Genomic DNA, 27423 nt, shown 5'->3' on the forward strand with positions numbered 1-27423 from the left:
CAACTTGATTCCTAGAACGGTCTGTGTATCAAAATCTCAAACCAATACAGAGGAATAAAGAATAAAATAGCAAAGCAAATAACTAAGCTATTACAACATTCCCACACTTGCATAAAAAGATTACAATATTCTCCACAAATGCTTAAAAGGAAATTACAACATCCACATAATGCCACAATCAAATAATCACCACAAGACCAGAAGTTATAGTGGTTCGCTTGTGTGTACACCAACCGTTTAGAAAAATAGCCACACAACTACGCCACTCCTAATATCCTCACACAGTGGATATTGGTGTTCACTATGAAATAGGTTTTTCATGGTTCACCTAAAACTCTCACAATTGTGTCTTTTAAGTGGGCTTACACAATTCAAAAAATCCCACACTCTGAGTTTTCTAGATCACCTCAAACAAACCAAAAGAAAGATTTTTCTAGTACAATCTCAAAGAAACCAAAGGAATAATTGATTTACAAAACAATAAAATACTTCTCTGGATATTCTCCTTTGATGCAGCCCGGTAGAACCAATTCAGAGTAGAAGTTCAACGTAGATGTTCAATGTTCACACTCACTTATGAAATGGTTATAGGTTCTAAATTGATTTTAGATTAAATCACCTTGGGCTACCTTGATTTGATTTTGATTCCAAGAAATGGAAAAACTTTAATCCCTCTTTCAAATAAGATTGGAATGTAGAAACTCAAAATCAAATGCAAAAAGCTAATTAAAGAGTATGAAATGAGCCTTAAGAATATCACTAACTTATCTCTCAAAGCGGTGTCATGATTTTGCTTAAATTGGATATCAAACTCTGAAAATCATGCTCTATTTATAAGTACAGAAATCGCTCTTTTGACTAGTCCAGAGGAAGCTTAACTAGTCGAAGGACCAACAAACTTTTTAAAATTTGGGCGCGATAAGATCAGACCGTTCCACGACTGGTCGAGTGGCCTCCACGACCGGTCGAGTCCTATCCACGACTGGTCGTGGGACTCAATTTAGTTGCTGGACGACTTTGAGTCGAGCCTGCTAGACCGGTCGAGCACTGTTCACTCGACTGGTCGAGCAGTCTCCAGACTGGTCGACGCTATAACAAAAAATCCCAAAAATTAGTATCAAACCTTGGACTGGTCGAGGAATTTCTTGGACTGGTCGAACCAGTACTAGGACTAGTCAAACTTAGTTTAAGACTAGTCGAAAAACAGACTATGCACTTATAAAATGACCCAATTAAATTATGTATTCAAAATGACCTATCCTATGGTCAATCTAGAGTCATTCATACCTTGTAAGTGATATATGAACATTGAATCTTCTTTTGCTTCAGTTGATAGTTATTTTTCGAAGTTCACGAAGCTTAAGATCTTGACATATGATGAAGCTTGAACTTGAGACTTTTTGAAGCTTGAAATTGAAGTATTTGACTTGTATTTCATCTTGAGCTTTGAGTACCAAAGCAAAGACTATTATCTTGCAATTAGATGAAGCTTTAGAACCTTGAACTTTGAAGCTTGAAGGAGTGAACTATCACATGATATTGTACTTGAGCATGTATATCTCTTGATCTTGCATTTGTAGTTCTTGAGGTAAAGACCTTTGTTCTTGTACATGAGATGCACAGTCTTGAATATGTAGATGTGCTACACAAGACACGGATTCCAAGAGGTTTTATCACTATAAAATTTGACAGTCATAGGAGCTAGAAAACATAGCACTTACAATCTCCCCCTTTGCTAAATTAGTGACAAAATACACTTCGTTAAAAATAAGCATAATATGCAAAAAAAAGAATCATGCATTAATTATCAATATAAACTAGTTACAAGCTGGTTAAAAAATCATGCACCAGTTATAAAAAGGTCAAATCAATTCACATCTACTCTCCCTTACTCCCCCTTACAAAAAAATAATGGATGGCCACCTATCCATAATCCACAATCCACATGCCGCATATCACAAGCATGATAAAATTCTCCCCCTTTTTGTCACAATATGATAAAGGAAGGAACCAATGAATGATAATAGATGTAGATAAATAAGGAAGAATAGGAAGAGTAATGAGGAAGAAGAAAGTATATGATCTAGATTACCAAGATAACCAAATCCATATGCAAGCATGTTCAACCCTATAAAACAAAAGAAATCTAAGAATCTTAAAAGTTATTACAAAATAGATATTCAAATACTAATCTGAACCCAATGAAGGAGCATGAATGGTAGGATCAATTTGATGAAGTCCCTTGTTAAGGCGCCTAAGATATTTGTGCATATATTTGAACTGCAAGTCATGGGACATATTCATGCTTTCTACCTTCTCAAGTGAGCACAACCGCACATCAAAGTCAGATGGCTGATAATCAGGATCATCTACTGAGTCGGATTCGATTTTGTCAAAAATATCATCCATATTGATGTCATTTGGAGGCAAATCACCCTCCTCTTCATTTGCGGCATCAGCTCCACCAGCACCCACATTAACTTAGCCTGGAGCTAGCTTCAAATTCATCTTGTTAATATTGGAGTTGTTGAATGGTAGGTGGTGAATGAGAGCTTCTCCAACAGGCATAGCCACTAAACTATGGGTGGCCAACACAGTCATAAGATAAGCGAAGGGAATGTCACTGTCCCAGATGGAGACAGAACTGAATGATGCAATGACAAATCAAAGAAGGAAGACATACAGAGGTATCAAAAATGATGGAATGAAGAATACGAACTATGAACATAGTGAGTTCAGTTTTGTTATCGGAATGAGGATAAATATTCGAAATGAATATCCTATGAAGGATTCTGTATCTGGGTAACAAAAACTTTGAGGCAAGCACATTTCCAGTAGTATTCCATTCCGCATCTATATTGCATAAATCTCTAGTAAGCATTCGTTTCTCAGTTTCAGATGGTTTTGCCACTAGAGTGTTAATGGGAATACCTTCATCATTGACAGGTAAATCCATTAAGCTAGAGATAAGATGACGGTCCACATCAATTGGACCTTCTTTGGTCGTTATAGTAAAGGTCAGATTTTCAGTAAAAAAATCAGTAATGCAAGCATACATAGCATGCGTAATGGAGCGGTATGCCGGCCCACCCCAATGTAGTATGTTATCCCATCTTACAGACTGAAGGAGAGGAAGGATATCAAACGGAGCCAAATGATCAACATTAACAGGTCATTCTACTATAACATTGCGCAACTGAATATCTCGCACATAAGAGGGATCATCTTCGGGCGACCGAAGGTGGTGCACTATGATAGGAGTCGACTTAGAAGTAGAGGGACCACAAGATCCTTTCTTCTTGGTTCTACATATATCAAGAAACAAAGAAATTGCAAAAGAGGTAGAGTGGGCTTCCAATAGATCAAATTTTTTAGAAGAAAACCCCAAAAACAACTATTAATCAAGAAATAACCGCACAAATGATGAAAAGGGAGTGCAAAGAAGTTGAATCTATAAGAAAAATGAAAACAATGCACTAACCTTGAAGAAATAGAAGATGGGTTCCATCGGTTAACCTAGGAGCCATTGGAGAAGACAACCAAAATGAGGAAAAAGTGATTTTTCTCCCAAACTAACCAGTTAATTGCACACTAGTATCAATTGGTATCAGAGCCTAATAGCTCGCTTTAATTATTATTTCTCTTTGATTAATTTCCTAAGCTAATCGATCTGAGCTTTTTAAGATGTCAAATTTTGATAGCCTTTCAGTCACTAGGCCTCCACCATTTGATGGCTCCAATTATGCCTATTGGAAGGCCAGGATAAGAATTTTTTTAAAATCCATGGATGAGAGCATGTGGCAAGCCACAATGACTCCGACAGATCCAAAACTATGAAAGTCACACCTTATTTCTCTTGGACTACTCTTCAGAAAAGTGAGAGTAGTGCCAATGCAAAGGCTCTAAATGTAATTACTTGCGTACTATCACTGGATGAATTCAAAAGAATTATATCCTGTGATACTACAAAGCAAGCATGTGATATTTTAGAAATGACACACGAGGGAACAACAATTGTCAAGAAATCTAAAGTTTAAATCCTCACAACCAAATTTGAGGAAATATGTATGGAAGAAAGTAAAGCTTTCATGGACTTCTATATAAGATTAAATGACATTGTCAACTCTATGTGGGGTCTTAGTGATAGAATCTCAGAAAGTAAAGTCTGTGTAAAGATACTACGCTCACTACCTGAACGGTTCAATTCAAAGGTGACTGCGATCCAGGAACTTCGTGATGTGGATAATATGAGGGTAGAAGAATTAGTTGGCTCATTACAGACCTATGAGTTAAAATTTAAAGCTCTTAAAGGTAAATCCATCGCCTTTAAATCTTCTAAAAGTATTTCTCAAGAAAATAGTAATAATTCTTATTTAGAAAATTTTGAAGATAATATGGCCCTTTTAGGTAAAAAGTTTTATAAGATTTTCAAAAGTAAAAAAAAGGGTTGATTTACAAAAAGCTAATGAAAAGAAAAGATTTAGATCTAAAACTTGAAAATATTTAAAAGATAGTCAACGTTACAACTGCCATGAATATGGGCATTTAGCAAACAAGTGTCCTAAAAAGGACAAACCTAAAAAAGAAAGGTATGTTGGCTACTTGGGATGAATCTTCCTACTCTGAAGCCTCTTCTGAGTCAGAAGATTCTGAAACGGAGTCGGGTAATGAAGTTAAAGCCCTTATGACTCTAGCCAAGTTCACTTTTTGAGATAATGATGATTCAACTAGTGAAAGAAATCCAAATAGTTATCATGAAAATGAAGAAGATCTTCAATATGCTTATAATGCCCTATATAAGGAAACTTGTAAAATTGTTATAAAACTAAAACTTTAGAAAGAAAAGTTTTCAAAACTTAATTTTTTTTTTATAATCTTGTTTTAGAAAAATCTCACATTTCAGATTATTTTGAAAAAACTAAGTGTAACTTAGATTTCAAAACCTCCCAAGTTGAAAAATTAAAATCTGAAAATGAAAAGCTAAAACTTGAAGTCTCTTCACTTTTGAGTTTAAAAGACACATGGAGGTATGCCCAAGGTGATCCTAAGTTAGAAAAACTCTTATCCAAATCCAGAAAATGTTGCGATAGGTCTGGATTGGGCTACGACAAAAGTATTCCTCCCAAACATATGAATACTCCACCTAAATTTGTGAAAGGGGAGTCTTCAAACTCAAAAGGGAAAAGTCTGAATCAAAACTATTCTAAAAAGGCTAAGACTTTTCAAACCTTAAAACCTAAAAGCAACCCTATCAACTATAAAAATCAGAATCGTAATCCTTTAGATCTTACGGTTACTTACTTGGTTGCCCACACTGCTTTCAAAGCTATAAGCCATTCAAAGTGGTACCTAGATAGTGGATGCTCCAGACACATGACAGGCGACAAAGGTCTGTTCACCAATCTTAAAGATATGACTGATGGTTCAGTCACATTCAGTGATGGTAACAACTGCAGAATTGTTGGCCAAGGTATGGTTCAACTCTTTAACCTCCCTCTATTTGAGAATGTTTTATATGTAGAAGGGTTAAAACATAATTTATTAAGCATCTCTCAAATATGCAATAATAATCATAGTGTAAAATTTACAAATAAAGGTTATGAAATTTTAAATAAAAATGGTTCTGTAATATTAACTGGTCGCAGAACTTCTGAAAACTGCTTTATTGTTTGTGATTCAAGCTCATCTAATATATCGTGCTACATGGTCCATACCGATGAGACCGAGTTATGGCATAAATGCCTTGGACATGTACACTACCACAACTTGTATAGATTGAGCAAAAGAGAGTTGGTAAGAGGCTTACCCAAAATACAAAAAATAGATAAGATATGTGGCGAATGCCAAATTGGCAAACAAACCAGGAGTACTCACAAAAAGGTGAATTGTAATGCCACATCTAAACTGCTCGAACTTCTCCAAATGGATTTTATTGGATCAACCAAAATGGAGAGTTGAGGTGGCAAGAAGTATATACTGGTAATTGTTGATGACATTACTAGATATACTTGGGTAGTCTTCTTAAGGGACAAATCAGAAACTCTCGATGAAGTAAAAAGGGTCCTTAAACGTATTTAAATGGAAAAAGGATCTCAAGTCTATAAGATCCGTAGTGATCATGGATCAAAATTTGAGAATAGTAGTTTTAAGCAATTTTGCAGTGATTAGGGAATATCACATAAATTCTCTCCATCCAAAACACCACAACAAAATGGTATAATAGAAAGAAAAAATAGAGTGCTTCAAGAAATGGCAAATGTAATGTTAAATAGTATGAAGCTCCCTAATAATTTTTGGGCCAAAGCCTTAAATACTGTTTGTTATATAATTAACCGCGTTTATACTAGAAAATCTAATCGTAAAATGACTTATGAAATATGGTTTGATAAGAAGCCTACTGTCAAATACTTTCGAGTTTTTAGCAGCAAGTGCTACATTTTACGTGACCGAGAAAATCTGGGTAAGTTTGACACCAAAAGTGATGAAGGGATATTTTTAGGGTATGCTTGAATAGTTAAGCATATCAAGTTCTTAACAAGAGGACTGGTGTAATTCAAGAGTCTATTAATGTGGTTATAGATGATCACTTGAATACATCTGTCTCAAGTTTAGAAAATGATGAAGTTCTTCTAATTGATAAACCGGATTCTTTATCAAGTCAAAATAACTCTGAATTGAGGACTGTTAAAGACCATCCAACTAATCAAATTCTTGAAAACTCTCTCACTGGTGTGCGCACTCATAAACAGTTAGAAGATATGTGTAATTATGTGCGCTTTACATCTCAGATAGAACCGTGCGCTTTACATCTCAGATAGAACCGACTAACGTAAAAGAAGCACTTACTAACGAAAACTGGATAGTTACGATGTAAGAAGAGCTCAATCAATTTGTCAGAAATGATGTTTGGTACTTAGTTCTTAGACCAAAAGATAAACATATTATCGAAAAAAAATGGATTTTCAAAAATAAGTCTGATGAATTTGGTAATATTATTAGAAACATGGCAAGACTGGTTGTACAAGGGTACACTCAAATTGAAGGCATCGATTATAATGAAACCTTTGCCCCAGTAGCTCGTCTTGAATTAATCAGACTATTTATATCCATTACATGCTTTAGAAAGTTCAAAATATACCAAATGAATGTAAAGAGTGCTTTCTTAAATGGCAATTTACATAAAGAAATGTATGTTGAACAACCAGCGGGTTTTGAAGACCCTAAGAATGCTGATCATGTATACCGCCTAAAAAAGGCCCTCTACGGTTTGAAACAAGCTCCCAGGGCATGGTATGAAAAGATGACTAAGTTTTTACTAAGTCATAACTTTATAATGGGAAGTGTTGATAAGACATTGTTTGTAAAGAAACATAATGATCACATTTTAATAGTGTGAATTTATGTTGATGATATTATTTATGGATCTACTTGTGCTAACATGACTGTTGAGTTTGCAAATCTCATGAAATCAAAGTTCAAAATGAGCAAGGTTGGAGAATTGAATTATTTCCTAGGGTTGCAAGTAAAACAGCAACCTGATGGTTTCTTTATCTCTTAAACTAAATATGCTCTGAACTTAGTTAAAAAGTTCAGATTTGAGAGTGAGAAAAATTTTGATACTCCCATAAGTACTACTTTAAAACTCTCAAAGGACTCTACAGGTAAGAGTGTTGATCTTAAATTGTATCGCAGTATAATAGGTAGTTTTCTTTATTTAACTACGAGTTAACCTGATATTGCATTTACCGTAGGAATTTGTGCTAGATATCAATCTGATCCTAAAGAGTCACATCTAATTGTTGTTAAGCGCATTTTGCGATATGTCACTAGTTCAGCTAATCTTGGTCTCTAGTATCCATATGATAATAGTATGCAATTAGCTAGTTACACGGATGCTGATTGGGCTGGTAACATTGATGATCGAAAATCAACCAGTGGTGGTTGTTTCTATGTTGGGAACTGTTTAGTTGCTTGGCAAAGTAAGAAACAAATTTTCATATCGCTCTCAACTGTTAAGGCTGAATACATTGCAGCAGATAATGCATGTATTCAGCTTGTATGGATGAAAAGAATGTTAAGCGATTACGAAATTACTAAAAATTCTATGGTTTTATATTGTGATAATTCGAATGCAATTAATATATCTAAAAATCCAATCCAACATTTCCGAACCAAGCACATTGACATTAGATGTCACTATATTCGTGAATTAGTGGAAGAAAAGACAATTTCTTTGGAATATATTCCGACCGAGACTCAACTTGCTAACATATTCACAAAACCGCTCGACAAAAGCAAGTTTGCTAAATTGAAATTTGACCTTGGTATGTGCAATATGAATTGTTGATTCATGTATTTCTGTATCATAATGTATATATTTGTTATTTTAAATGTTTAAATTTCAAATTTTATGTAAAATTGTACCTTTTGGGCTGTGCACGACCAGTCGAGTATATACTCGAAAAATAGACTATGCACTTATAAAATGACCCAATTAAATTATGTATTCAAAATGACCTATCCTATGGTCAATCTAGGATCATTCATACCTTGTAAGCGATATATGAACATTGAATCTTCTTTTGCTTCAGTTGATAGTTGTTCTTCGAAGTTCACGAAGCTTGAGATCTTAACATATGATGAAGGCCGAGCTAAGAGTCCTGGAGGGGGGGGGGGGGGTGAATAGGACTACGCTAAATTAAAAATTAAATACGGAATTTAAACAAATATAAATAAAGATAGCAATTAAACCATCCCACAATGCATAAATGAATAACAACCTCAAGTGTATAAGTATTGAGAGGTTGATACTGATGTTGTTCTAAGGACAACCTTACACCAAAAACCAATGGCTTATGGTAGGACAACCTGATTCCTAGAACGGTCTGTGTATCAAAAACTCAAACTGATACAAAGGAATAAAGAAATAAAATAGCAAAGAAGGAAACTAAGCTATTACAACATTCCCTCACTTGCATAAAAAGAATAACGACATTCTCCACAATTGCATAAAGGGAAATTACAACATCCACAAAATGAAATAATCAATCAATCACCACAAGACCATAAACTATAGTGGTTCGCTTGTGTGTACACCAACTGTTTAGAAAAACAGCCATGCAACTACTTCACTCCTAATATCCTCACATAGTGGATATTAGCGTTCACTATGAAATAGGTTTTTTAAGGTTCACCTAAAACCCTCACAATTGTGTCTTTCAAGTGGGCTCACACAATTCAAAAACCCCACACTCTGAGTTTTCTGGACACCTCAGACAAACCAAAAGAAAGAGATTTTTCTGGCACAATCTTAAAGAAACCAAAAGAATGAATTTACAAAACTGTAAAATACTTATCTGGATATTCTCCTTTGATGCAGCCCAGTAGAACCAATTCGGAGTAGAAGTTCAACGTAGATGTTCAATGTTCACACTCACTTATGAAATGGTTCAAGGTTCTAAATTGATTTTAGATTAAATCACCTTGGGCTAGCTTGATTTGATTTTGATTCCAAGAAATGGGAAAACTTCAATCCCTCTTTCAAATAAGATTGGAATGTAGAAACTCAAAATCAAATGAAAAAAACTAATTAAAGAGAATATAAAATGAGCACTAAATAGCTTAAGAATATCACTAACTTATCTCTCAAAGCGGTGTCTTGATTTTGGTTGAATTGGATATCAAACTCTAAAAATTGTGCTCTATTTATAAGTGCAGAAATAGCTCCTTCGACTAGTCTAGAGGACAGCTCGACTGGTTGAAAGACCAACAAATTTTTGAAAATTTGGGCGCGATAAGATCAGACCATTCCACGACCGGTCGAAGGACCAGCTCGACCGGTTGAGTGGCCTCCACGACCGGTCGAGTCCTATCGACGACTGGTCGTGTGGGACTCAATTTAATTGCTGGACTTTGAGTCGAGCCTGTAGGACTGGTCAAGCACTGTTCACTCGACTGGTCGAGCAATATCCAGGACTGGTCGAGCACTGTTCACTCTACTAGTCGAGCAATATCCAGGACTGGTCGAGGCAATAACAAAAAATCCTGAAAATTAGTAACAGACTTAAGACTGATTGAGGATTTCTTGGACTGGTCAAGCCAGTACTGGAACTAGTCGAACTTAGTCTAAGACTAGTCGAAAAACAGACTATGCACTTATAAAATGACCCAATTAAATTATATATTCAAAATGACCTATCCTATGGTCAATCTAGGGTCATTCATACCTTGTAAGCGATATATGAACATTGAATCTTCTTTTGCTTCAGTTGATAGTTGGTCTTCGAAGTTCACGACGCTTGAGATCTTGACATATGATAAAGCTTGAACTTGAGACTTTTTGAAGCTTGAAATTGAAGTACTTGACTTGTATTTCATCTTGAGCTTTAAGTACCAAAGAATCTTGGTTCGGGAATGCTGGATTGGAATTTTAGATATATTAATTGCACTGGAATTATCACAATATAAGACCATAGAATCTTACGGTTCACCGAAAACCCTCACAATTGTGTCTTTCAAGTGGGCTTACGCAATTCAAAAACCCCACACTCTGAGTTTTCTAGATCACCTCAGATAAACCAACTTTGCTAAGAAACTAAACAGTTCCCAACATAGAAACAACCACCACTAGTTGATTTTCAATCATTAATGTTACCAGCCCAATCAACATCTGTGTAACCAGCTAATTGCACACTAGTATCATGTCGATACCAAAGACCAAGATTAGCTGAACTAGCGACATATCGCAAAATGCGCTTATGTGACTCTTTAGGGTCAGATTGATATCTAGTACAAATTCCTACGCTAAATGCAATACAGGTCGACTCGCAGTTAAATAAAGCAAATTACCTATTATACTACGATACAATTTAGGATCCACACTCTTACCTGTAGAGTGCTTTGAGAGTTTTAAAGTAGTACTCATAGGAGTATCAAAATTTTTTCCACTCTTAAATTTGAACTTTTTGACTAAATTCAGAGCATATTTAGTTTAAGAGATAAAGAAACCATCAAGTTGTTGTTTTACTTGCAACCCTAGGAAATAATTCAATTCTCCAACCATGCTCATTTCGAACTTAGATTTCATGAGATTTGCAAACTCAACAGTCATGTTAGCACAAGTAGATCCATAAATAATATCATCAACATAAATTTACACTATTAAAATGTGATCATTATGTTTCTTTACAAACAATGTCATATCAACACTTCCCATTATAAAGTTATGACTTAATAAAAACTTAGTCAACTTTTCATACCATGCCCTAGGAGCTTGTTTCAAACCGCAGAGGGCCTTTTTTAGGCAGTATACATGATCGGCATTCTTAGGGTCTTCAAAACCCGTTGGTTGTTCAATATATACTTCTTCATGCAAATCACCATTTAAAAATGCACTCTTTACATCCATTTGGTATATTTTAAACTTTCTAAAGCATGCAATGGATATAAATAGTCTAATTAATTCAAGACGAGCTACTGGGGCAAAGGTTTTATCATAATCGATGCCTTCAATTTGAGTGTACCCTTGTACAACCAGCCTTACCTTGTTTCTAATAATATTACCAAATTCATCAGACTTATTTTTAAAAATTTATTTTGTTCCAATAATGTGTTTATTTTTTGGTCTTGAAACTAAGTACCAAACATCATTTCTGATAAATTGATTAAGCTCTTCTTGCATCACAACAATCCAGTTTTCGTCAGCAAGAGCTTTTTTTTACGTTAGCCGGTTCTATCTGAGATGTAAAGCACACGTAGTTACACATATCTTCAAGTTGTTTACGAGTGTGCACACTAGTGAGAGGGTTTCCAAGGATTTGATTAGTTAGATGGTATTTAACTGTCCTTAGTTCAGTGTTATGTTGACTTGATGAAGAGTCTAGTTTATCAATTACAAGAACTTCATCATTTTCTGAACTTGAGATAGGTGTATTCAAGTGATCATCTATAACCACATTAATGGACTCTTGAATTACACCAGTTCTCTTATTAAGAACCCGATACGCTCGACTATTCAGAGCATACCCTAAAAATATCCCTTCATCACTTTTGGTGTCAAACTTACCCAAATTTTCTCGGTCACATAAAATGTAGTACTTGCTACCAAAAACACGAAAGTATTTGACAGTATGCTTCTTATCAAACCACATTTCATAAGCCGTTTTACCATTTGATTTTCTAGTATAAACACGGTTAATTATATAACAAGCAGTATTTATGGCTTCGGCCCAAATAATTTTAGGGAGCTTCATACTATTTAACATTACATTTGTCATTTCCTGAAGCACTCCATTTTTTCTTTCTACTATATCATTCTGTTGTGGTGTTTTGGGCATAGAAGATTCATGTGATATTCCCTGATCACTGAAAAATTTCTCAAAACTGCTATTTTCAAATTCTGAATCATGATCACTACGGATCTTAGAAACTTGTAATTCTTTTTTGGTTTGTATACGTTTAAGTACCCTTTTTACTTCATCGAGAGTTTCTGATTTATCTCTTAAGAAGACTACCCAAGTGTACCTGGTAAAGTCATAAAAAATTACCAGCATATACTTCTTGCCACCTCGACTCTCTATTCTAGTTGGTCCAATGAGATCCATGTGGACCAGTTCGAGTGGTTTAGATGTGGTATTGGAGTTCACCTTTTTGTGAGTACCCCTGATTTGTTTGCCTATCTAGCATTCGCCACATATTTTATCTATTTTCTGTATTTTGGGTAAGCCTTTTACCAACTCTTTTTGCTTAATCTATACAAGTTGTGGTAGTGTACATGTCTGAGGCGCTTATGCCATAATTACATCTTATTGGTATGGACCATGCAACACGATAGATTAGATGAGCTTGAATCACAAACAATATAGTAGTTTTCAAAAGTTCTGCGACTAGTTAATATTACAGAAGAATTTTTATTTAGAATTTCACATCCTTGGTTAGTAAATTTTACACTATGATTATTATCGCATATTTGAGAGATGCTCAATAAGTTGTGTTTTAACCCTTCTACATATAAAACATTCTCAAATAGAGGAAGGTTAAAAAGTTAAACCGTATGTTGGCCAACAATTTTGCAGTTACTACCATCACCTAATGTGACTGAACCATCAGTCATGTCTTTGAGATTGGTGAACAGACCTTTATCACCTGTCATGTGTCTGTAGCAACCACTATCTAGGTACCACTTTGAATGGCTCGAAGCTTTGAAAGTGGTGTGGGCAACTAAACACGTAACCTTAGGGACCCATTTCATTATAGTTTTGGGTTTAGGAGTATAGTTGGTCTTCTTATGTTTGTAGTTGTTATAAGACCGACCTACTGAGTTAGATTTTAAGAGCTCCTTAAGTAAATCAACAATTTTTTTAGCTAAAGGATTACGATTCTGATTTTTATAGTTGATATGGTTGCATTTAGGTTTTAAGGTTTGAAAAGTATTAACATTTTTAGAATAATTTTGATTCGGATTTTTCCCTTTTGAGTTTGAAGACTCCCCTTTCACAAATTTAGGTGGAGTACTCTTATGTTTGGGAGGAATACTTTTGTCGTAGCCCAATCCAGATCGATTGCCACATTTTTTAGATCCGGATAAGAATTTTTCTAACTTAGGAGCACCTTGGGCATACCTCCAAGTGTCTTTTAAACTCAAAAGTGAAGAGACTTCTAGTTTTAGCTTTTCATTTTCAGATTTTAGGTTTTCAAAAAGGGAGGTTTTGAAATCTAAATCGCATTTAGTTTTTTCAAAACAATCTTAAATGTGTGATTTTTCTAAGACTAGATTATCAAAATTTTCTTTAAGTTTTGAAAACTTTTCTTTTGAAGTTTTAGTTTTACAGCAATTTTGCAACTTTCCATGTATAGGGCATTATAAGCATCTTGAAGATCTTCTTCATTTTCATGATCACTATTCAAATTTTCTTCACTAGTTGAATCATCATTATCTAAAAAATTGAACTTGGCTAGAGTCATAAGGGCTTTAACTTCATTACCCGACTCGGTTTCAGAATCTTCTGACTCAGAAGAGGCTTCGAGCGGGAAGATTCATCCCAAGTAGCTAACATTCCTTTCCTTTTAGGTTTGTCCTTTTTACGACATTTGTTTGCTAGATGCCCATATTCATGGCAGTTGTAACATTGACTGTCTTTTAAAGATTTTCAAGTTTTAGATTTAGATTTTTTTCCTTTCATTAGGTTTTTGGAAATCAACCCTCTTTTTACTTTTAAAAATTTTATAAAACATTTTAGCTAAAAGGGCCATATCATCTTTAGAATTTTCTAAATCAGAATTATTACTATTTTCTTGAGAAATACTTTTAGAAGATTTAAGGGCAATGGATTTACCTTTAGGAGCTTTAAAGTTTAACTCATAGGTCTGTAAGGAACCAACTAATTCTTCGACCCTCATATTATCCATATCACGAAGTTCCTGAATCGCAGTCACCTTTGAATTGAATCGTTCAGGCAGTGATCGTAATATCTTTGCACAAACTTTACTTTCTGGGATTCTATCACCGAGACCCCACATAGAGTTGACAATGTTATTCCATCTTGTATAGAAGTCCATGAAAGTTTCACTTTCTTCCATACGTATTTCCTCAAATTTGGTTGTGAGGATTTGGACTTTAGATTTCTTGACAATTGTTGTTCCCTCCTGTGTCATTTCCAAAACATTCAGGCTTACTTTGCAATATCACAGGATATAATTCTCTTGAATTCATCTGGTGATAGTGCGCAAGTAATAACATTTAGAACCCTTGCATTGGTACTACTTTCACTTTTCTGAAGACTGGTCCAAGTAAAATAAGGTGTTACTTTTACCGTTACAGATCCATCGGTACTAATCACTTCAGTGGTAGGAGGGGTCTAATTGGTCACTGTGGCTTGCCACACGCTCTTATCCATGGATTTTAAGAAAATCCTCATTCTAGCTTTCCAATAGGCATAATTGGAGCCATCAAATGGTGGAGGCTTAGTGACTGAAAGGCTATCAAAATTTGACATCTTAAAAAGCTCAAATCAATTAGCTCAGGAAATAAATCCAAAGAAAATAATTAAAGTGAGCTATTAGGCTCTGATACCACTTAAAAAAGCCGAGCTAAGAGTCCTAGAGAGGGGGGGGGGGGGGTGAATAGGACTATGCCAAATTAAAAATTAAATGTGGAATTTAAAAAAAATATAAATAAAGATAACACTTAAACAATCCCACAATGCAGAAATGAATAACAACCTCAAATGTACAAGTATTGAGAGGTTGATACAGATGTTGTTCTAAGGACAACCTTAAACCAAAAACCAATGGTTTATGGTAGGACAACCTAATTCCTAGAACGGTCTGTCTATCAAAATCTCAAACTGATACAGAGGAATAAAGAATAAAATAGCAAAGCAAATAACTAAGTTATTACAACATTCCCACACTTGCATAAAAAGATTACAAGATTCTCCACAAATACTTAAAAGGAAATTACAACATCCACACAATGCCACAATCAAATAATCACCACAAGACTAGAAGTTATAGTGGTTCGTTTGTGTGTACACCAACTGTTTAGAAAAAGAGCCACACACCTACTCACTCCTAATATCCTCACACAGTGGATATTGGCATTCACTATGAAATAGGTTTTTCAAGGTTCACCTAAAACCCTCACAATTGTGTCTTTTAAGTGGGCTTACACAATTCAAAAAACCCCACACTTTAAGTTTTCTGGATCACCTCGGACAAACCAAAAGAAAGATTTTTCTGGCACAATTTCAAAGAAACCAAATGAATAATTGATTTACAAAACAATAAAATACTTACCAAGATATTCTCCTTTGATGCAGCCCGGTAGAACCAATTCGGAGTAGAAGTTTAATGTAGATGTTCAATGTTCACACTCACTTATGAAATGGTTCTAGGTTCTAAATTGATTTTAGATTAAATCACCTTGGGCTACCTTGATTTGATTTTGATTCCAAGAATTGGAAAACTTCAATCCCTCTTTCAAATAAGATTAGAATGTAGAAACTCAAAATCAAATGCAAAAAGCTAATTAAAGGGAATATGAAATTAGTACTAAATAGCTTAAGAATATCACACTCTGAAAATCATGCTCTATTTATAAATGCAGAAATCACTCCTTCGACTAGTCCATAGGATAACTCGACTAGTCGAAGGACCAACAAACTTTTAAAAATTTGGGCGCGATAAGATCAGACCGTTCCACGATTGGTCGAAGGACCTGCTCGATTGGTCGAGTCGCCTCCACGACCGGTCGAGTCCTGTCCACGATTGGTCGTGTGAGACTCAATTTAGTTGTTGGACTTTGAGTCGAGCCTGCTCAACCGGTGACTGGTCAAGCAGTCTCCAGGACTGGTCAAGGCTATAACAAAAAATCCTAAAAATTAGTAACAAACCTTGGACTGGTCGAGGAATTTCTTGGACTGGTCGAACCAGTACTAGGACTAGTCGAACTTAGTCTAGGACTAGTCGAAAAACAGACTATGAACTTATAAAATGACCCAATTAAATTATGTATTCAAAATGACCTATCCTATGGTCAATCCAGGGTCATTAATACCTTGTAAGCGATATATGAACATTGAATCTTCTTTTGCTTCAGTTGATAGTTGTTCTTCGAAGTTCACGAAGAGATCTTGACATATGACGAAGCTTAAACTTGAGACTTTTTGAAGCTTGAAATTGAAGTACTTGACTTGTATTTCATCTTGAGCTTTGAGTACCAAAGTAAAGACTATTGTCTTGCCTATATATGAAGCTTTGGAACCTTGAACTTTGAAGCTTGAAGGAGTGAACTATCACGTGATATTATACTTGAGCATGTATATCTCTTGATCTTGCATTTGAAGTTTTTGAGATAAAGACCTTTGTTCATGTACATGAGATGCACAGTCTTGAATATGTATGCGCTACATAAGACATAAATTCCAAGAGGTTTTGATACTACAAAATTTGACAATCATAGGATCTAGAAAACATAGCACTTACATGTTCGGCTAACCAAATTTTGGATAAATCTTATCTCGCGCAATTCGAGTGCCGTTGGAACGAATCCAAAGGACTCCGGCCAGCCGAAGCCAGTCTTAGGCTAGTTGAAATTCTAACCTCTTTGCCTATAAATTGAGTCTTTCTCTCATTCTAAATGACAACAAAAATTACTATAACCTTTCTGCAAGAGAGAAAAGCTCAAGTCTTCGGCAAAGCTATCTATGTGGTATTTATAAATTTTAATTTACAGCTTATTCAATTCCCTTTTTCTCAAGATCATTCAAGTCTTATTCTAATAGAGTAATCTATACTCTTCTTTGAGATCTAAGAGAATTGAATCAAGTAACATTTGGGTTTTCCATTTATAAAATCTATAGAATTCTAGACTCTTTCTGTCTGATTGAACATTGTGCCATATATGTTCAAGAAAGAAGTCATTCTACATTTGAAGATAATTATATTTACTGTATTTCTTTCTAGGTTTTTCTGAGATAGCTTGTGAAAATCTCAGTGAGATTTTATTTAAGATAGCCTATGAAAATCTCAGTGGGGTTTCTATTTATGATAGCCTGTGAAATTTTATTTTATTTTAAAAAGGTTTTTATTGTGATAGTGTAACATCCTGGAAAATTTCGTACGAAAACCCGAGCACCACCTCAACCAAATTTCTCTTAGAACCCAATCCTTTAGAAATTAAAAGTGAATTAACTAGCGCTAAACTAGATTACTTGTGAAATTAGTATCAATCACTTTAAATTCAATTTGTAAGACCCAAAACCTGTAGAATCATTAGCGCTATGTAACCCTAAAATCTAGGATTCAATGCTAAATCCAGTTGCTCTCGGGAGTACTTGGAAACTTTGTATCGGACCTGGACCGCGCGTCGAAAGTCCGATAGCGATGATCTTAGACAACTATGATCACCTTGTTGGGCTTGACAATCACCTCAAAAATCAAGTCCAGATGATGTCCTGAGACGATTTGCTTGAGTCCGGAGTAAAGAGTGTGAGAAAGATGAAATTATTTAGAAATTAAATATGAATTTAAGAAATCTGAGTCGTGTCGCTTGCGCGCCGATTTTAAGTATTCCGACCGTTGGATTCTGACCCAAATTTACCCTCGGATCAGGGAAGATGGCCCACACATGTCAAAGTGTTTGTGGTCCTGATTGAGTTTCGGTGACCGTTGAATTGAAATTGGTCCGCCATGAGCGATCTGAAAATTCGATCAGACTAAAAACTTAACTTACTTAAGATCCAATATTAGTGAGCTTAAGTCCGACCACACTTAGAAAAGGGACCTTCAGAAATGCTCCATTGGATCGAAATTAACCCGATTTGGGTATAACCTAAGTATACCTTGGCCCTGGGGCTATTTCCATCAATTTTAGGCTTATATAAAGACCTTAAACCCTCACTCTCAAACTCCATACGAATTTTCCAAACCCTAGCTAAGAGAGAGAGGAAAAGAGAGAGAAAGTGAGAGAGAAGTTGGTGCATCATCTTGGAATCCTTCCCAGTTACCCTGCATGTCTAATCCACTGCATCTGAATCGTTATTCCGGTGATTCTAATCTCATATTTGGGTAAGTCAACCAAACCCAAACCTGTTTTAGAACTTAGGATGGTTTAAGTGTTGATGTAGCTAACTGAATTTATGTTTTAGGTTACCTATTCGCCGTTGACGAAGATTTATTGTCTAAATCGAATCCGTTGCACCATTTCTGGTTTAAGGTGCGGACTATATTCGTATAGGTTATGGTTTTCAAGGCTTTCAAAGTCGGTAGATGGTTTATTATTTTTGTGGGTGAAATTTCACATGCCAAATGCGATGTTTATATTGCATTTCTGATATATATGAACTATATTGAGATTTGTGTATTCCATGTATAGGTAGAAAGTATCGTATATGTATGAAATACGAGCATGTGTTTGCCATGATTAATTGTCGTGTGTTCGTGCTAGCTGTATGTGTGTCAGCTCCTTGGCAAAAGGAATTGTCCAAATGTGTGTTATCACCAACATACGTCATGTATGTTGGAATATGTAGTCTAAGTGTTTGTAGAAATATCTAAATGATCAAGTGTGTAGTATATTATCCTGTTTATGGGCGTTGAGAAGAGATTCTCAACTATCTTATTGATGTGTATGATTTTCTATATGCAAGTTACATTCTTTATTTGTTTAAATTTAGGCACTACTTAAGTGTGAATTCATGTTAAGTTGAAATCCATCAAATGCTCACATGCTTGTATGATTGGAATTGTTGTTCTTTTAATGTTCTAAATTGCTGGTATGAATATCTGTTATAATTGAAGGTGTTTGGGACTATAAAATAGTCCAGGAAATCGGTAACGAGCTTTAAGTTCGTGACTAAGGTTGTTTTCACCACGTAGGACGTGTCTGACGAACCCGAGTCGTATTAGGGTTGTCGGCAGTGGTTTGGCCACACGAAGTGTTTGCGCACTTCATGTCATTCAACTCAATGTGCGCTCATGCTAGTCGAGCTCGTCAAGTAACCCGATTGTCCCGATGGATGTTCACCATATATGGACGCTACTGTTTGAATCTAGGGTACTAAACTTACTAGTGCAAATCCCGTTAACCATGGTACCTCGATCCGTTAAGACTCATGAGCCGGGCATGGTGGTATGGGACACCATGGTCGAGCTATCGGCCTATGCTGGGGTGACGAGCCTCCCCGTAGTGACCAATGAGCAAACTAGACTCATGAGCCAATTATGGTGGTATGGGACACTAAATTCGTGTTGTCGGCCTACATTGATTTCTGACGAGCCCTTTGTAGTACCCTTGAGCATACCTTGATACTGCATTGAGGCAACGAGCCTTATTGTAGCAACTAAGGTATGATTAGGTATGCATTGATTGGTGATGAGCCCTTTGTAGCGACCTAAAACCATATGATCGTATGAGATTGGCTAGGACTGACGACCCTAGAATGGATCACTGTTTGGGAACCGATATAAGGAAGGTACCTTAGCTTCCCAATCTTACTGTACGAAAAGGACTAATAACAACTTGGTAATCATATGCATGCACCGCATTGCATGTGCCTTGGTGTCGTGGAGCACTGCGGGAGGTTGTCATGCATACCATAAGATGAAGACGCTGAGGGAGTGCAGGCGAGGGCATGCATCATTTCTACATACATCCTTGCATTAACAAGAGTAATTAGGACATGTTTGATTGTATTGCCTTATCATTACTGCTTGATTGAATTGATAACATGTTAACTTTTACTGTATAGTTCCACTGAGTTGATCACTCACTCCCACGTTCTAGGACGGTATTTCGACACCAACCAGACTCTGTCTTAGATGCAGATGATGATGCGACCCCCGAGGCAGAGCAGGAGTATGAGGATGATGAGGAGGCGTTCTCCTCTATGTAGTTCTCAGGCGGGTTCATGTGAGTCGTGTCCTGATCTACAGGGATTCAGGGTTTATTTCGTAATGGGTTATTTCATTTTGATACTTATATTTTGAGACAACACTTGTAATTATGACCTGGCATAGCATACATATCCCAGGGACTTATACATATACACATGTATTTCTTTAGTCTTCCGCTTGCGTCTTTCACTTATCCCTGGATTATGTTGTAGTTTGGCTTAATCTACTCTATGTTTTATGCACTAACACAGACAACATACATCCATCATTGCATATGTTGCATAAGTGATGTTTTGAAACTCGAGAGCTGAGTTTACTCGACCCCTGAATTTCAGGGCGTTACAGATAGCTCGTGAAAATCACAAGGAACTATATCAGGTTGTTAAGGTACCCTGTGAAAACCTTATTATAGTGAAAGCCAAAATTACTAGGGTGGTAATTTTGGGAGTGGAGTAGGTGTGGTTGTTTTAAGCACCGAACCACTATAACTACTTGTGCCTTGTGGTGAATGCTCTATTCTTTTTAGTGATTGGATGTTATTTATTATTTTATTCTTGTAGTGAATGTTGTAATCCTTTTATATTCTCTTGCTAGCTTGAAAGATTGATTTTAAAGACATTCGTGAAATAAGATTGTCTTGCCTAATATTTTAGGTGAAGGTTGTCCTACGAATTATTTGGAATTAAGGTTTTAATACTCAAGCAATTGAGATTTTTGTAATATTTACATATTCCGCATTTATTTCGATTATTTGGCATTGTCCTATTCACCCCTCCCCCCGCTAGGACATCGCTAAGTCTCCATTTCGCAAACTAATCCCAAGAAAGCGAATAAACTCTCTATTCTAAACTATAAATCATTCAAAGGCATCGATTCTTCCTCTGACCAGTATCTAAACAAATTTCTTAGTAAGCTTTTTAGTAAGATCATCCATAAACCTACTTTAGAGTAAGTTTAGATGTCCTGAACCATAATCGTCTAGAAAAATCTGTGCACCTCATAAAAAATTTTCTTTTTATTGTCATTGTCATGAGGTGTTCAAAGAATGTATGATTCACCTGTGGCAAAAAAAGTTTCAATATTAGTGGACCATGGTCAATAAAAGACTATAAAAACTTGAATTTCAATAAAGTTCTTTTTAGTCAAGTAGTCTCAGTAAAATTTGAAGTTTCAAACTTTGGTTTTAATTCCAGCTCCTTCACCCTTAATGGTAAATTGGTGAAAAAGTTTTTTTTTTTTTCAAAACTTTTTTCTTCTTGATTAGTGTTAGGCATCAGGACATAATCTCGCAAGGCATTTACGATGTCTCTAATCATAGGATCATTTGAATTTGCAAAGTGTGCCAAGCATACTTCTAGAGGTTTAGAAATTTCAGTCAGAAGAGACTCATTATCTTCAAATATATCAATCAAGTTTACCTCATGAATCACATCATTATCCTCTTGTGGTTTATGCAAATTAAACACGTTCAACTTCAAGGTAATATTCCCAAAGGATATTTTTATAATCCAATTCTAGCAATTGATTATGGCATAAGAAGTAGCCATGAATGGTCGGCATAGAATGCTAGGGATTTGAGTGCTCGCATTTATAACCGAGTGTGTATCCAATATATTAAAGTCTACTGGGTAGTAGAACTTATCCACTTGGACCAATACATCATCTACCACTCTCGGTATTCTTATCGAGCGATAACCGATTATAACATTGTCTTGGTGGGTTTCAACTCACCAAGGCCTAGTTGCTCGTATGTTGAGTATGATATTAGATTAACACTTGCTCCATGGTTGAAAAGTGATTTATCAACCCCAGAAGTTTCCTATTACACATGAGATCATAGGACTTCTGGGATCCTTGTATTTTGGGGAAGTATTTTGATTTATGATGGCACTCACCAATTCTGTCAAAAAAGGCTTTCTTATGCATGTTCAACTTATGCTTCACCACAGACAAATCCTTTAAGAATTTGACAAAAGATGCACTCTAATTGCATTCAACAAGGGGATGTTGATCTTGACTTGTTCAAAAACCTCTAAAATGTCCTGATTTTAACTTGGTTGTTTTGATCAGGTGACACGTTGGGGAAATGGGGCCACATGCTTGTATTCTTGCACCGTCTCTATGTCATGTGGAGCACTGCTAGATTCACCATCATCCTTCGAGTCTTTGGATTCCTCAGGTTTCTTAACCTTCTTAGGAATTTCTTTATCACATTTAGCACTTCTCAGGGTGGTGACGGATTTAACATGTTTCACATATTGGGTTGAAGAATTGGGATCACTTATTTCAAATTGTCCCTTAAGGTTAGGTTGAGGTTAGGCCGAAAAGGTCCATTTCTCCATAATATTTAGATGTGTCTCAATTCTTACAACCAAAATTTTGACTTCATTTATGGCCTATAGTTGCCCTTACATGAATGCATTCAACGTATCCTTAAGAGTTCTCCTGGATAGGGGTTCAATAGATGGCCCTTGGAGATTATTGGTTGCATTCGCAGTCGGTCCATTCCTCCAACTAAATTTCATATGGTTCCGCTAATTGGGAGTTCACGTGTTGGAATTTGGTGCACTGAAGGAGTGTTGATACGCGTTCGTAGCATTCACTTGTGCATACAACACCTCTTGAAATGCGGGGATTGCAGGATAATCCTTTGTTAAGTGAACATCGCTCTCACAAATACCACATATTCTTTCAACAGCCACTCTGGGTAGGATCGCTTCCTTCCTAGATTATATGACCTCAATTTTTCTTATGAGATCCACCAACTTTACACTAATATCTTCCTCCACTTTGAGCACATGTACTCGCCTTCCTCTTGGCACTGCCTTGGGATTACTAGCTTGGTTAGATGTGTCCCATGATTGGGCATTTTCGGCTAGCGTGTCAAAGTAATCCCATGCATCTTTCAGTTCTTTGCTCATAAATTTTGCACTACACATCATCTCTACGAATTAGCGCATATTTGGATTCCGTTTATAATAGAAAAAAGTTAATCATTCTCCAAATCTCGTAGTTATGGTGTGGGCAAGTGAGAAGTAAGTCCTTGAACTGTTCTATTTGAGAGAAGTACATTATGTCACGCTTAAGAGTGTTGGTTTTATGAGCCGAGAACTTTTTAAGGAATTCCTGGGTCATCTCAGCTCATGTACCAACGGACCTCAGCTTTAAGGGGTGAAGCCATGACTTGGCCTTCTCCTTTAGAGAGAATGAAAATAATTTTAGTCTAATCATGTTAGAAGGAATATTGTTAAAGTGTATGGTTGTGACAATCTATTCAAATTCTTTTATATGCAAATGTGGACTTTTTAAATCAAGTCCATGTAATTTAGGGAGTAATTGGATCATCCCTAGTTTACAGTCCGTGTTTTCTGCGTTGGTTGGGAAAATCATGTAGGGGGTGTAGTTGTTCTAGCCAGTTGTAAGTAATCATGTAAGGTCTGAACCGGTGGAACTTGGTGTACCTCATTCTCATCACGCATCATCCTAACTGGTGGTGTGTCATGCACAAGATTCTCATAAAAAATTATCTAGTCTCAACCATAGTTTTAGATGATGTTTCATGAGTATTTATGTGTTTTCTAACTCGTCGATGGATCGAGAGCCCATCAACTAAACCTCATTCGCTCAGATGTCCTAATTCTTAGGTTCTACAGAAATTGAGAAAGCAAGTATAGGGAGTAAGGAAGGATGTTATTGGAAGAGAAGAACTAGATTGGAAGATCCTATAAAACACAAACAAATAAACAATGTTAGTAATGTTAAAAGATCTAAAATAATAATAATAAACCCTAAAAAAATATGAAATTTAGAAAATCCTAAAAACCTTAAGTTGAAAAAATTTAGAAAAATAGAAAAATCTAACCTAAAACAAAAATTAAACCTAGAAAACCTAAACCTAATCGTGTTCACACCAGTCCCCAGGAACGGCGCCAAAAATGTGATCGAACCCAAGGGTTGACAACCCCAAGGTAGGGCTGCGATATAGTAATAACTTGGTGAGACCAAGGTCGAATCCACAAGGAATGGGGAGCATAGCCAAGAAACTAATCTAAGTTTAATGGTTTGTCTGGATTTTTAATCCAACGAGATAAAAAAGACATTAAAACAAATAAATAAAAGATTAAGGATACAAGAATCCACCTATAGCAATCACAAATTAAATTTACTGATTCAATGTATATCTCAATTGGAATCGAAGTCCTATCTTATCTAATTGGAAGATAATTCTGTTAAACCCTTAATATAAACCAATAACGATATGATTTTAATTGAACGATTCTCTCATGAAGCATCCAGACATCAATTGCATGGAATTCAAAGTGCTTAATGCACCCAGAGATGACATTAGATCAATCAATTATATAGATTGATTCCTTCTCTGATTCAGGCTAAACAATTGTTAAATCAAAGCATTCATTGTACTTGGAGTACACAATAAATCCAGAAATAAATAATCGCCGATTATCGTTAAACATTGATGATTATCATCAATTAATATAATCGCCGATCATCGCCAAGCGCCTATGATTATCGCCAAATCAATATTATCGCCATCGTTAATTGCTGAATATTGTTACAAAAGCCATTTTTATCAAAATCGATATCATCGCCAAGCTGATACACTATTTTAATCATAAAATACTACTCGGAATACTATTAGCAATGGCGATATATCATTTATCAATTTGTCATTTACGGAAGCGGAGTGCGCCTATACAATCAACCATGCATAAGTCCTATGACAACGATGGTGATTTATCATTTACGGCAGCGAAATGCGCTTATACAGCTAATCATGCATAAGACCTATCATGATCAGTGATACATTAAATATTATGCGTGCAACAGTGAAAAGTCAGTGGCCCTAAAAAGCCCACGAAGGCCATCACATCTTAGACCCATACGGGCAGTGGAGTGCGCTTATATGGCTAACCACGCATGAGACCAATGTCTCTTGTACAGCTTCTGACAGTGTTACGGGGGATGCTGAGAAAAAATATCCTCCCATGAATGGGTTAGACCTTACAGACGAAGAAAAAGTGGGCTGCAATGTGCGCTTTTTGGCTTGTCCATAGATAGGCCAACCATGTATAAGACCCCCCAGATTCTTAGCTTGATTTCAGTAGAAACTCATGACGAAGGGCCTCGCCTCTAAATGAGCCACCACCGCATCGATGGACTGGGGGCCTTGGATTTGGTACCTCTAAGGTAGCCTTGTGAGCCCCGTGAACTTTAGAGAGTTCACTACCCCAGTAGCTTCACTGGGCCCCTCTTATGGATCGCGGTTTGTGAACTCCCCAACTGCAATGGTTTGGCGAACTCATAAGAGTTACAGAGACCATTTGCATAAGACCCTAATTCCAACTACTTAAGAGTCTGAAAAAATATGATTGCTCCAACTACTCAAGAGCTTAAACTGTGTGTAAAACTAACCAAAACTGAAATTAGTTCCGCCCATGGAAATGATACCATATAGATGATACGACACTAACGATTAAAGTAGGTTATCCATACGACAGAAATCGTATACCTCATCAAAGTATGATTATGAACATTAATAAAAAAATATCATACATGCGTGTGCTTAAATATGATTTAATGCTTATGAAAGTATGTTCATCATCTTATGATAAAAAAGCAAGAGCATATTTTTGAATAAAAGTAGTGAAATTCATTTATAATGTTTCGAATTTTGTAAGTCAAAAAGATCTTACATATGCTGGAAAGAATAAAATTCTATAAATCTTTCGATATGCCTAATGCTATCAAATATCTCCGTAGGTCTTCCTTCAATTGAACTTAAGTTGTAGCATGTATCGATTCAGCCTCAAGGATAATTTTAGCATGATCAGGAGCATTAGCTAATTCCTTCTCCAAAGAAGCAACGATTTCTTCGTTCTTGATCATTTCAGATTTTTCAAGATCAACAAAATGAGCATTAACTTCCATTTCCTCCTTGAGCTTACTTATGTTCAATTCCTCCTCCCAATCTCTAGCTTAAAGTTGAGAAATTTGTTATTTCAAAAGAGCAATCTGACCCTGGATGGTTATCCTATTATCGCCTAAAGCCTTTAGTCTTTCTTGGAGAGATTAGTGTTCGTTACTATAGCCTGAAATGACAAAAGCAATGCGAAAAATTTTCTCCTTGAAAGATGATAATTGTTTCTTGCATTCTAAAATTTCTGGAACAATGACTATACTCTGTACATATTTCAAATTATTCACTGAATTATGAAACCGCAACGGAGAATCATGCAACAGAGAAATGTTAATCTTTGTCATTCTCGCAATGTCTAAGTTTGACCACTAGTCAGAATCCTTAAACATACACACAGCCGCTGATAAGGCATCTTTCATCAGGACTAGTGGGTAAACAGGGACCTTTTCCAAAGATAATAAATCTGAAACAGTGGCGACTGAATTTAAGCTTGCAGAACCACTCAAAGTAGGATCAGTTGTAAGATATAAAAAAAAAGAAGATAAGAAAGAAAACATGGATCAGAATGAAATTTATAAAGACATACGTAAACATACGAGACAGAAATACACCAAAATAAATATACCCGTAGTAGGAATAGGTATAGCCAAAGGTTGTGCTTCTTCGACAAACGAGGGACCAAGAATAGTCTGCATCATGATGGAAAAAGACGGAGCCCTTGCATTGGTACTCGAGTCAACAATGGCTGGAGTGGTCACATTGGCCAGTTCTATTGGAAAACTACGATCTTCGGACGAACCAAAGGAGTTAAAGAAGTTCTCGCTTGATTGGGCTGTGTTTCTACAGGAAGATTCTCACCCAAGAGTTCATCTACTCTGTACGTTATGATAGGAATACCTGAAGCAAAAGAAGTGTCAACTTCTGGAACAGAAAATATTTCCTGTAAGAGAGGAGAACGATTATAGCTAAAAGATATGTGGAGCTTCTTACTCGGCGAATAGCTGTATTCTCCATAATCTACAGGCTCTTCCTCTTCTTCAATTGTTGCCAGAATTATCGAGGGGACTTGGGTATCTGGTTGAATATCAGGT

Source organism: Magnolia sinica, chromosome 5 (genome assembly GCF_029962835.1).
Source record: "Magnolia sinica isolate HGM2019 chromosome 5, MsV1, whole genome shotgun sequence".
Lineage (NCBI taxonomy): Eukaryota > Viridiplantae > Streptophyta > Magnoliopsida > Magnoliales > Magnoliaceae > Magnolia > Magnolia sinica.